This window comes from Haliotis asinina, chromosome 8 (assembly GCF_037392515.1).
Source record: "Haliotis asinina isolate JCU_RB_2024 chromosome 8, JCU_Hal_asi_v2, whole genome shotgun sequence".
Taxonomy (NCBI): Eukaryota; Metazoa; Mollusca; class Gastropoda; order Lepetellida; family Haliotidae; genus Haliotis; species Haliotis asinina.
In genome coordinates, this window is record NC_090287.1 from 54,322,363 (window position 1) to 54,331,941 (window position 9,579).

The window sequence follows — 9,579 nt, forward strand, 5'->3', positions numbered from 1 at the left end:
TATCTATATGACCGATACTCGGCGTGCAAAAGACGTCTTTGTTTCAGATCGATTGCTAAAACCTAATTATATAATGTCTCTAAGGTGAATATTATCTGCACGCTCTGTCCTCCTCATTTGTCACAAGAGCTTGGCTACCCTGTGAATACCGTTTCAATGATATCACAGCTTGGGTGATTAATAAAGATTAAACGCCTAAAGAAATACAAAGAGACCCACATGCAATCTCAGATACTGATCATGGAATCTAACCGAAGAGCATCATTGAACGTCTGAGAGGTACATGTAAAAAAATGTAATGTGCATAAACAATCTACAATGTCTACGGAGACGGATTACGATTCAAATTGTTTAAATGAAAAATTTACAAATGATTGAGGAGCTGCTCATATACGTCAGTGGATGCGCAGTAAATATGGCCTTGGTTGAATATATTTTATCTTATTTTTTCATAAAGAGGAATGCAAATTATAGTATATGCCACTTTCGTTTCTCCTTTTCTATCGATCCAGCTGATAAGTGAAGAAACAGTCGTTTATGATAAAACCATCCTATTTCAAAGGAGACTGTGTCTGTACCGTTTTCAACCTATACAACTGCTGCCGGAATACAGTTTCCATGGTAACACGAATCATTACAATATGACATAATCTATTTGTATGCTTTTTGTGTAGTTTCAAACGCCGATGTGTTTTCAGTGATCGATTGATAGAAAGTGAGATCAAGGGAGAGAAGCGAGGGGTGTCACTGGGAGAGAGTGAAAGACTGAGGTAGATAGATAGATAGATAGATAGAGAGAGAGAGAGAGAGAAAGAGAGAGAGAGGGAGAGAGAGAGAGAGAGAGAGTCTTTGTAGGGGACAGAAATGAAATGTTCGGGTGAGAGAAAGAAAGAATCGGTGAGGATTACGGTGAAAGTTCGATACAAAAAGTGTAAGGATCGAAGGTGATCACATGGAATTATTCGATATGGTGAGGGATAGTCGGAACTGATATGAACAGTATTTCAGTTACAAAACACAATGTTATCATAATGTGGGAAAACTGCCTTAGGGAATTTAAACCATCTTCCAGTTGTAACATTAAAATAAGGTTAAGTGTAACAAGATATCACAAATGTGACAGACCTATTGTTAAAAGCATCCATATGACCATGCCCATTCTTCTGATGCACGGTCCTGTTCATGAATCCCGTAGGCACTGGCATCGGAGACAACACGGCTCACCATTACCAAGTGTTTGATCCATGGCCGGACTATGCATGTCATCGTCTTCTCGTAATGGCCGTGATATGACAGGCGCTATCGAGATGTTGACACACTCATACCTGAAGGACATAAAAGAGATATAAAGAAATAAGAATCACAGACTCTCATATTACCCATTAAATAAACGTCGGATTCTGAGATCACAACATCTTGTGAAGACCTTACACCAAACTGCAAACTAGGAGAGGATGAAAACCGTTTTAACGACATAACTGTTTATACGATGTATGCAATGTTCCTACTGGTTACATCGAACGAACAGACAGATTGTATATTGAACTGAACAATGTTTGAAGGTTGCAACCATCAGGACAAGCAGTTCTGACAGAAGAATTTCTTTGGCTCTGAATACCTTCACATTGTTCTCAGGTGGGCTGAAACTCTGAGGACATGACATGCAAAGATGCTTTTCATTCGAAAGGTTTAATTTGCTCGGTATAAGGTGTTCAAGGTGCAGCTGGTGTTTTGCTGTACCTGTGTCGATCTATGAATAGGAGTGGAACAATTTCCATGCCGAGTATGATGATGAACTCATGTGGACACTGTCATGAACGTGAAATGATTCTGGAGGAGGACAATGCCTGACTCTGTTCAGACAAAGTTTGGTCGATGAGCACTACTTAGCGTCATTGTGATGACGTCGTCTTCAGCGTCGCCAGACATGCCAACTTCCGGAACGACAGATTGGCTTGTGACCGCTCTTCCCGGTGCCCATCTTAGTCTGTGAACAGTGGCTACACATACACAAGCTCTTCTTAATCTAACAATGGCGGTAGGAAAGCCTAGGTGGTTAGACGGTACGCTAGTCTCTTCGGTGACCCAGGTTCAATTCCACCATAGGGAGAATGTGTTCAGCCCACATAAGGTGTTGCTCGCCATGATATTGTAGGGATATTGTTTAAAACGGCGTAAAAGCATACTCACCACAAGAGAACATCCAGGAGGACGCTTGATTTCCATGGGGCTTTTTCTTTATCCCAGGCCCCTTAGGCCGTCAGTACTCTTTTTTGGATGCCATTGCGTCTTATTCCCTTATGAGTGCTGAGCAGTTATTGTCGGGGTTTCGACTAGACGATTCTCCTTGAATATGTTTAACATTGTTTTTCAGCGCCACACATTTGGTGTCAAACGTCTAAATAACTGCATTATTTAAGGTTTCCTTCCCCCGTGAAACTGACCTGCCTTGGTTTCATACTGCAATGTTGCTGTTCAAAACTCACTGACTCAATCTTGTCCTCAAATTCAACCTTTAGTTTAAATTTTAACTGTAAATTAATTTCATACATTTACTCCGCTGTCAAAATCGACAAAAGGAAAACTGTCACATTTCACAGCCTGAATTTGATCACAGGATCCGGTGTCAGTTGCCCGAACCACATACGTTAGCATCTAGTACATATGCACTCAACCTTTCAACTTTCTGTCCCTGAACCCGTGAAGATCAGGGTTAAAATAATTTTGATCTTCAGTAACCCATGCTTGTTGTAAGAGGCGACTAACAGGATCGCATGTTCAGGGTCGCTGATTCGGTTGACACGTCATCGGTTCCCAAAGGTGAAGGTCGATGCTCTTTGTGTTGGTCATTGGATTGTCTGTTCCAGACTAGAATATTTGCAAATCACAGCCATATAGTTGGAATATTGCTGAGTGCGGCGTTAAACTAAACTCACTCAAATCTTTCCTTGATGTTGATTATTCAGGTTTATTTTGTGCGAGTAGGAACCCACAACCCATAGCCACTAGACTACCCCACCGCCCTTACAGCCGCTTGAGTATGTATGCGACATGAAACGGAGCATGCATTGTGACATCCACTCTATCATCTGTCAAAGAGGCAGTCTACAGTCTTGTTGGAAGATGGAACAGGAACTCTGTATTTCAAACCACTGACTGCTGAAACTGGAAAACGGTATACATTCATAAGAAAGATAGGCTTTGGTCCCTTTGTGTTGAATGTAATTTGTATGCATTTTATTTAAATGCATAAATTGGATCATTTACGGAATGAATAGCTTCCATCATTTTCTGGAACATATCAATATATTAAGACATGTATGATAATGGGAGGTATCACACATCGTTTTGAACCTCGTTTTAGGTTAAGCACAGAGAGTAATTATAGATTTGGTGACTGTGTTCTACAAATAACTCTCTCCTTGCTGTGTATATAACTGTTATCTACGGTTATGGCCAGTTCAAAATGATTATTTTAGTTCGTTATAACCTTATCTGGTTCTACGCATTTTGACTAAATTTATAAGAGGCTGGAATCAAACTGTTCGTTATATCCGCCATGTCGTTACATGAGTATTCGTTGTAACTTTAGTTTATTGAACGTATGTTATGCTAATCATGAACACGGTTTCTGTCGATTTATGATTCGACGTGAGCACGTGATGAAGATCCCATGTCCGCCGTGATGACGAGGATCCAGTGTCCGCCGTGATGACGAGGATCCCGTGTCTGCAGTGATGACGGGGATTCCGTCTCCACTACGATGACTAGGGTCACGTGTCCGCCATGACGACGTGGATCCCGTTCCTACCGTGATATCAAGATCCCGTGTCCTCCGTATTTATGTTGATCCCGTGACTGCCATGATGACGGGGATTCAGTGTTCGCCATGATGACGAGGATCCAGATTGTGCCACGATAACGAAAATCCTGTGTCCGCCATGATGGTGAGGGTCCAGTGTCCGCCATGATAACAAGGATCCAAAACACACAAAGTCATATAACAATAAATGTGAACTAATAATGCCCCTTTTCCAGGCACAAGGTCCATGATGAAAGCGCTAACAAAGTGGGTGGATAGTAAACATATGTATATGATGAGAGTGAGTGAGTGAGTGAGTTTAGTGAGACCAGAAAATGGGCTTCACACATTGTACCCACGTGGGGAATCGAACCCGGGTCGTCGGCGTGACGAGCGAACGCTTTAACCACAAGACTATCCCACCGCCCCTGTATATGATGAGAGACTGATAGCAAGTAATAATACAGTGAAACCAGATGAGTGTGCCCTTGGTGTCAGATTGCCTTTATCGTGATTAAATCAACATATAACTTAGCTCTAAACTGTTTATCCCCTAAATATTCTCAAATAAATACAGCTGGCCGCCAAGACAGAAAGGAAAGCAGAAGTTCTATTTGTGATTAAATCTCCTCAAGCGTCGCATAGTCTCTCTTGAGAATACTCACTTAATTGCATCATCTACAGATTTGAAATGGAAATGAAAAACTGCAGGCATTCGTTCCAATGCAGTTCGTCTCTCGGCAGTTCAATACACAAGTACGATAGCCTCACAGCTATATGTTGGACTGAGAGAAAATTATTTGTAGTTTCTGATCAAACCTAACCGAAGTAAGAACGTGAGATTAATTGCGCAAGGTTCAAATATCAGTAATACTAAGCAGTTAAAAAAATTCTACACGCTTAGCAATCATTGTTATGTTATATATTGTTATAACAATCCGTCAATTTTGTTGTTCAATTGATAAACCAACAGTCTAGCATGTCTGTACCAAATAAAACCATACATGTTTTACACTTTTCAAATCGGTGTTAAAAAATTGAGGGATGGTGGGGTGATTGAGTGGTAAAAGTGTTCGCTAGTCACGGGTTCGATTCCCCACATGGGTAACCATATGTGATGTCCATTTCGGGTGTCACCAGGCATGATATAGGTGGAATATTGCAAAGGCGGAAAGAGACTCACTCACTCAAAACACAGAAACTGAAAACGAAGTTGACAAGTGTAAGATGTTGCAGGACAATACAGTCACAACGGATAAAATAAACACAAACCTGCCTATAATTGCAGTTTCGGTATACCCGTTGTTTGTTATACGCATTTTGACATAAAAAAGAAAAGACATGTAGTCTGTTTACTGTAGTTTCAGTGAAGTGAATAATCAATATAATCAGTGCATATTTTCAAACTAAGTCTTGCAATATTACTGTACACATATCCACATATAAGAAGCAGTGATACAAACTTGAGAACATCGCCAAGCAGTGATCTCAACTCTCTTTCCATATAAAACCTTCTATCCGAGGGCAGGTGAGTGAGTGCGTTTGGTTTTACGTCGCACTCAGCAATATTCCAGCTATATGGCGCCAGTGTGTAAATAATTGAGTCTGGACCAGACAATCCAGTGGTCAACAGCAAGGACATCGATCTGCACAAGTGGAAACCGAAGACATGTGTCAACCAAATCAGCGAGCCTGATCACTCGATCCCGTTAGTTGCCTCTTGCGACAAGCGTAATCGCCTTTTACGGCAAGCGTGGGTTGCTGAAGATCTACTCCGATCTTCACGGGTCTCCTAAGACTCTGGAATACTGGAAATGTAGTCTTGGACATTCAATGCAATGTGAAGCACCCTTCAATGTCTTGACAATTAACCCGAGTATCCAAGGCGAAAGGGGCGACAGACAGGGTCGGAGTGGCCAGACCTCTTGAACTGGTTAACACATGTCATCATATCCCAGTTTTATTTACCGATGATCATGATGTTGATCAATGGATCGTGATCTGGATCTGGATATATGGTCTAAGACTACCAATGATGGGACAAGCTGCGCTGGACAGCGTAGTGACAAGTGTTCTCGGACAGTCAGTGAATGGCGAAGCTGTACAGGACATGCAGTGTAGTGGCAGGTGACCTCGGACAATCAGTGATAGGAGAAGCTGTATTGGACATGCAGTATAGTGGCAGGTGACCTCGGGCAATCAATGATGGGCGAAGTTGTGCAGGACATGCAGCGTAGTGGCAGGTGGCCTCGTACAATCAATGAGGGAGAAGCTGTATTAGACAAGTAGTGTAGTGGCAGGTGGCCTCGGACAATCAATGAAAGCGAAGCTGTACTGGACATGGAGTGCAGTGACATGTAGCCACATAGTTGTGAAATGACATGATATAGCACAACGTGCCATACTGACCAACGCATTTGAGACAGTCTTCTTGTCAAAGCGTTCGCTTGCCACGCCGAAGATCCGGGCTCGAGACCCCACAGGGGCAAAATGTGTGAAACCCATTTCTTGTGTTCCCCGATGCAATATTGCTGGAATATTATTGCTAAAAGCGAAAAAACGTTTAGCAAGTAGTAAAAATTAGAATACAATTTGAAATTGGGCAAACATTTTTAACAAGTAACTGTCGCCATGCTCTGTGATAGTCACGTGAACGTGTGTATCAAGAGAAACCAAACCAATTGGTCCCAATGTCGGCCGCCAAGGCCCCCAACTTCGCGGCAAGGATTAGAAGCATCCGTAAAATATTTGATGTATCATGTGTCACAGAAACACTTGCATACTGATTCATATTAACTGCTACCAGTAAAAGTTTAGACTCGCCAGTTTAAATGTAGTAATCTACTTCGGGCAACTCTTCTAAACTGAATACTGCAAACTACTCCATACTGAATAAAGGTAATTGATGACAAATGAACTGATGAACTGTAACGTTGAAAAAAAGATTCAATGAATGGTGAGAGTTGGTAAACCTGGAGATTCTGAACACACACACACACACGCACACACACACACACACACACACACGCACACACACGCACACACTACGCACCAGATGTGTTCAGTATACAACGATGGTAGCTGAGGGGGCTATTCGACGAGTATTACGTCCCTTGACGGTACCTGGATCCGAGGATGGGTGCTTCAAACAAAGTATTTGTCCTAATAATGACTCGTTTGACCATAGTTGTAGACGTCTCTGCAGGCTATAGCATCTTAAGGGCGGTTGGGTAGCCAGATGGTTAAAGCGTCCGCTGATCACTCTGAAGACCCGGGTTCGATTACTCACTCAATCACTATGACATCGTACGGGTATCGACTTATGATTGCCATACTTACACAGCGATAATTACGCACATTCGCACATTACACTTAATCTAACATTTGGGTCTGTTCCTTTCTCTTGTGCGCTGCAATGGACGTAGAGCCCACGTTCGAATCCCGACTGCGTCCTTCCTAAAGATGGCAAATAATTGGACCGTGCCGTATTAATGCTGTCAAAAGTTCAGCATTAAAGAAGATGTTACGACTCCGTGTCAGTACAGTATGTGGCAGATGGGTAGTCGTGTTAAAACTGCACCCTGACCCTAGATTTAACAGCCGCATCTGTCAAATCCCCATCTCATGTTAATTTTACTGTAAACGGATGCAAAGTAAATAAACATCGACGCCATCGGATATTGAAAAGTATATATTGATTTAACTATGATGGAACCGTAACCGGGTTAATTCATAAACTGTGCATCCGTTCCTTTGAGTTCGCTGAACGAACAGACAGTAATTACTACCGTTATTACCTCCCATGCATTGGCAGACGGGAATTTCATTTGTGATGTTAGCGTTGAGCTTAGTTAAAGGTGGATGGTATATGTGATTACATAACAAAAGTGTTTTGAATGCCTTTTAGATCAGTCTGTCTTTTTAACTGACCAATCATAAACAATAAAGGTGTAAGTAATATCAGTTTGGTCAAAACAAGATCAATATATACCGAAAAGAAATGTCTAACTAGGATATCGAGAGAAACTGCAGTTTTGCAGTTGAATGTCAGTTAAACAGTAAACGCAAGCATTGAAATTAACCCAACCTGAATCGGGCGTGAAGTTTTGAATGCGGGAACATGAGTGAGTCAGTGAGTGTGATTTTACGTCAGCTTTTGGCATTACTCTAATACTTCACACATTGCACCCATGTGGGGAATCGACCCCCGATCTTGGGTGTGACGAGAGAGAGAGACTTTAATTTACCTCACACATAGATTTTTGGCTGCGCCGGGAAATGTAACGTGAACTTTGAAAATTGGTTTGGTAGTTCGTGTCAGTAGTGTTTGCACCGATGCCTAACTTCGGAACTCGTCACTAAGGAAATATTGTATTATCTGACACGTTGTATAATCAGACATTTTCCCCGGTCCTAGTGAGAATATATCTATCCTTAACCTGTATAAAATAATTGTGGAATTTTAGACCTTTCCCCAACGACTCAAAAACAAATTAAAACGCCTTCGTTCCAAACGCGTCTTATACACTGAAATATACATGATCTCTTATTAATAAACATCATCAGTCCACCACTCTCGTATGCCCAACATAATCATTGGGATCAATGCTTAGAGTATTTAGTAAACCAAGCTTGTGATATTTAGTAAGCCCTGTTTGGGACTGTTGTGTGTATATTTCACGTAATGTGACGTATATCATGTATATCAAATATTCCCGGTTGTACAATAACTCGACATCGCGTCTCGCGGTCTTCATCTGCATGCATTCTTCACTGTGGTGATATAATCCAAAGCTGTCAAGGGGACGGTGTAGGTTGGTGTTGGGGACACCACGCAAGATGAAGTGAAACGTCTGCCAAAGATAAATTACTAGTATGTGTTATCAACAGCTCTGATCTTAGCAGGGATATCGTGTCGTTTTCAACTCCACCATAGAGAAAAACACCGATCGAAATAATCTTGTTTAATTGATACAGAGAGACATCGCTCTGTGTAGTTGTGCATGATCCTAAGCAAATACAACAGTTACCAGAATCCGCAAAACACACCAGAACCAGTGTTCAAGAACATCTACCCGGAAGTCACTCTGTATCTCATGTCTGGCACAAAACCATTACCGACGTAGGGATTCTGTACTCCATAAACCGGAAGTTGCACCGTTGTAACTAACATTTTCTCGATATACAGTTTTATTTTGACAACAGTGTCTACATTTCAAGTCGGTTTTATATCATACACGCGTTACGTGTTGATTTTCAGTATAGTGTGTAAGCGAAGACATTCCGTAACTAGTTATTGAAGTACAAAAGTGTCTCACGCCACACCTGCCAATAGTCCACCTATATGGCGTATAGGTTTGTTAATAATCGACTCTGGACCAGACAGTCCAGTCATCAACATCACGAAAATCGCTCTACGGAATTAGGTGAGTGAGCAAGTTGTTTTACGCAACACTTACCAATATTCCTGCTCTATGGTCTGTAAATAATAGTGTCGGGACCAGACTGGGTGGGTGAGTGAGTGAGTTTAGTTTAACGCCGCACTCAACAATATTCCAGCTATATGGCGTCGGTCTGTAAATAATCGAGTCTGGACCAGACAATCCAGTGATCAACAACATCGATCTGCGCAATTGGGAACCGATGACATGTGTCAACTAAGTCAGCGAGCCTGACCACCCGATTAGTCGCCTCTTACGATAAGCATTGGTTGCTGAAGACCAACTTGAACCCGGATATTCACGGGTACCGACACACTGATCTCCTACTGTATACAG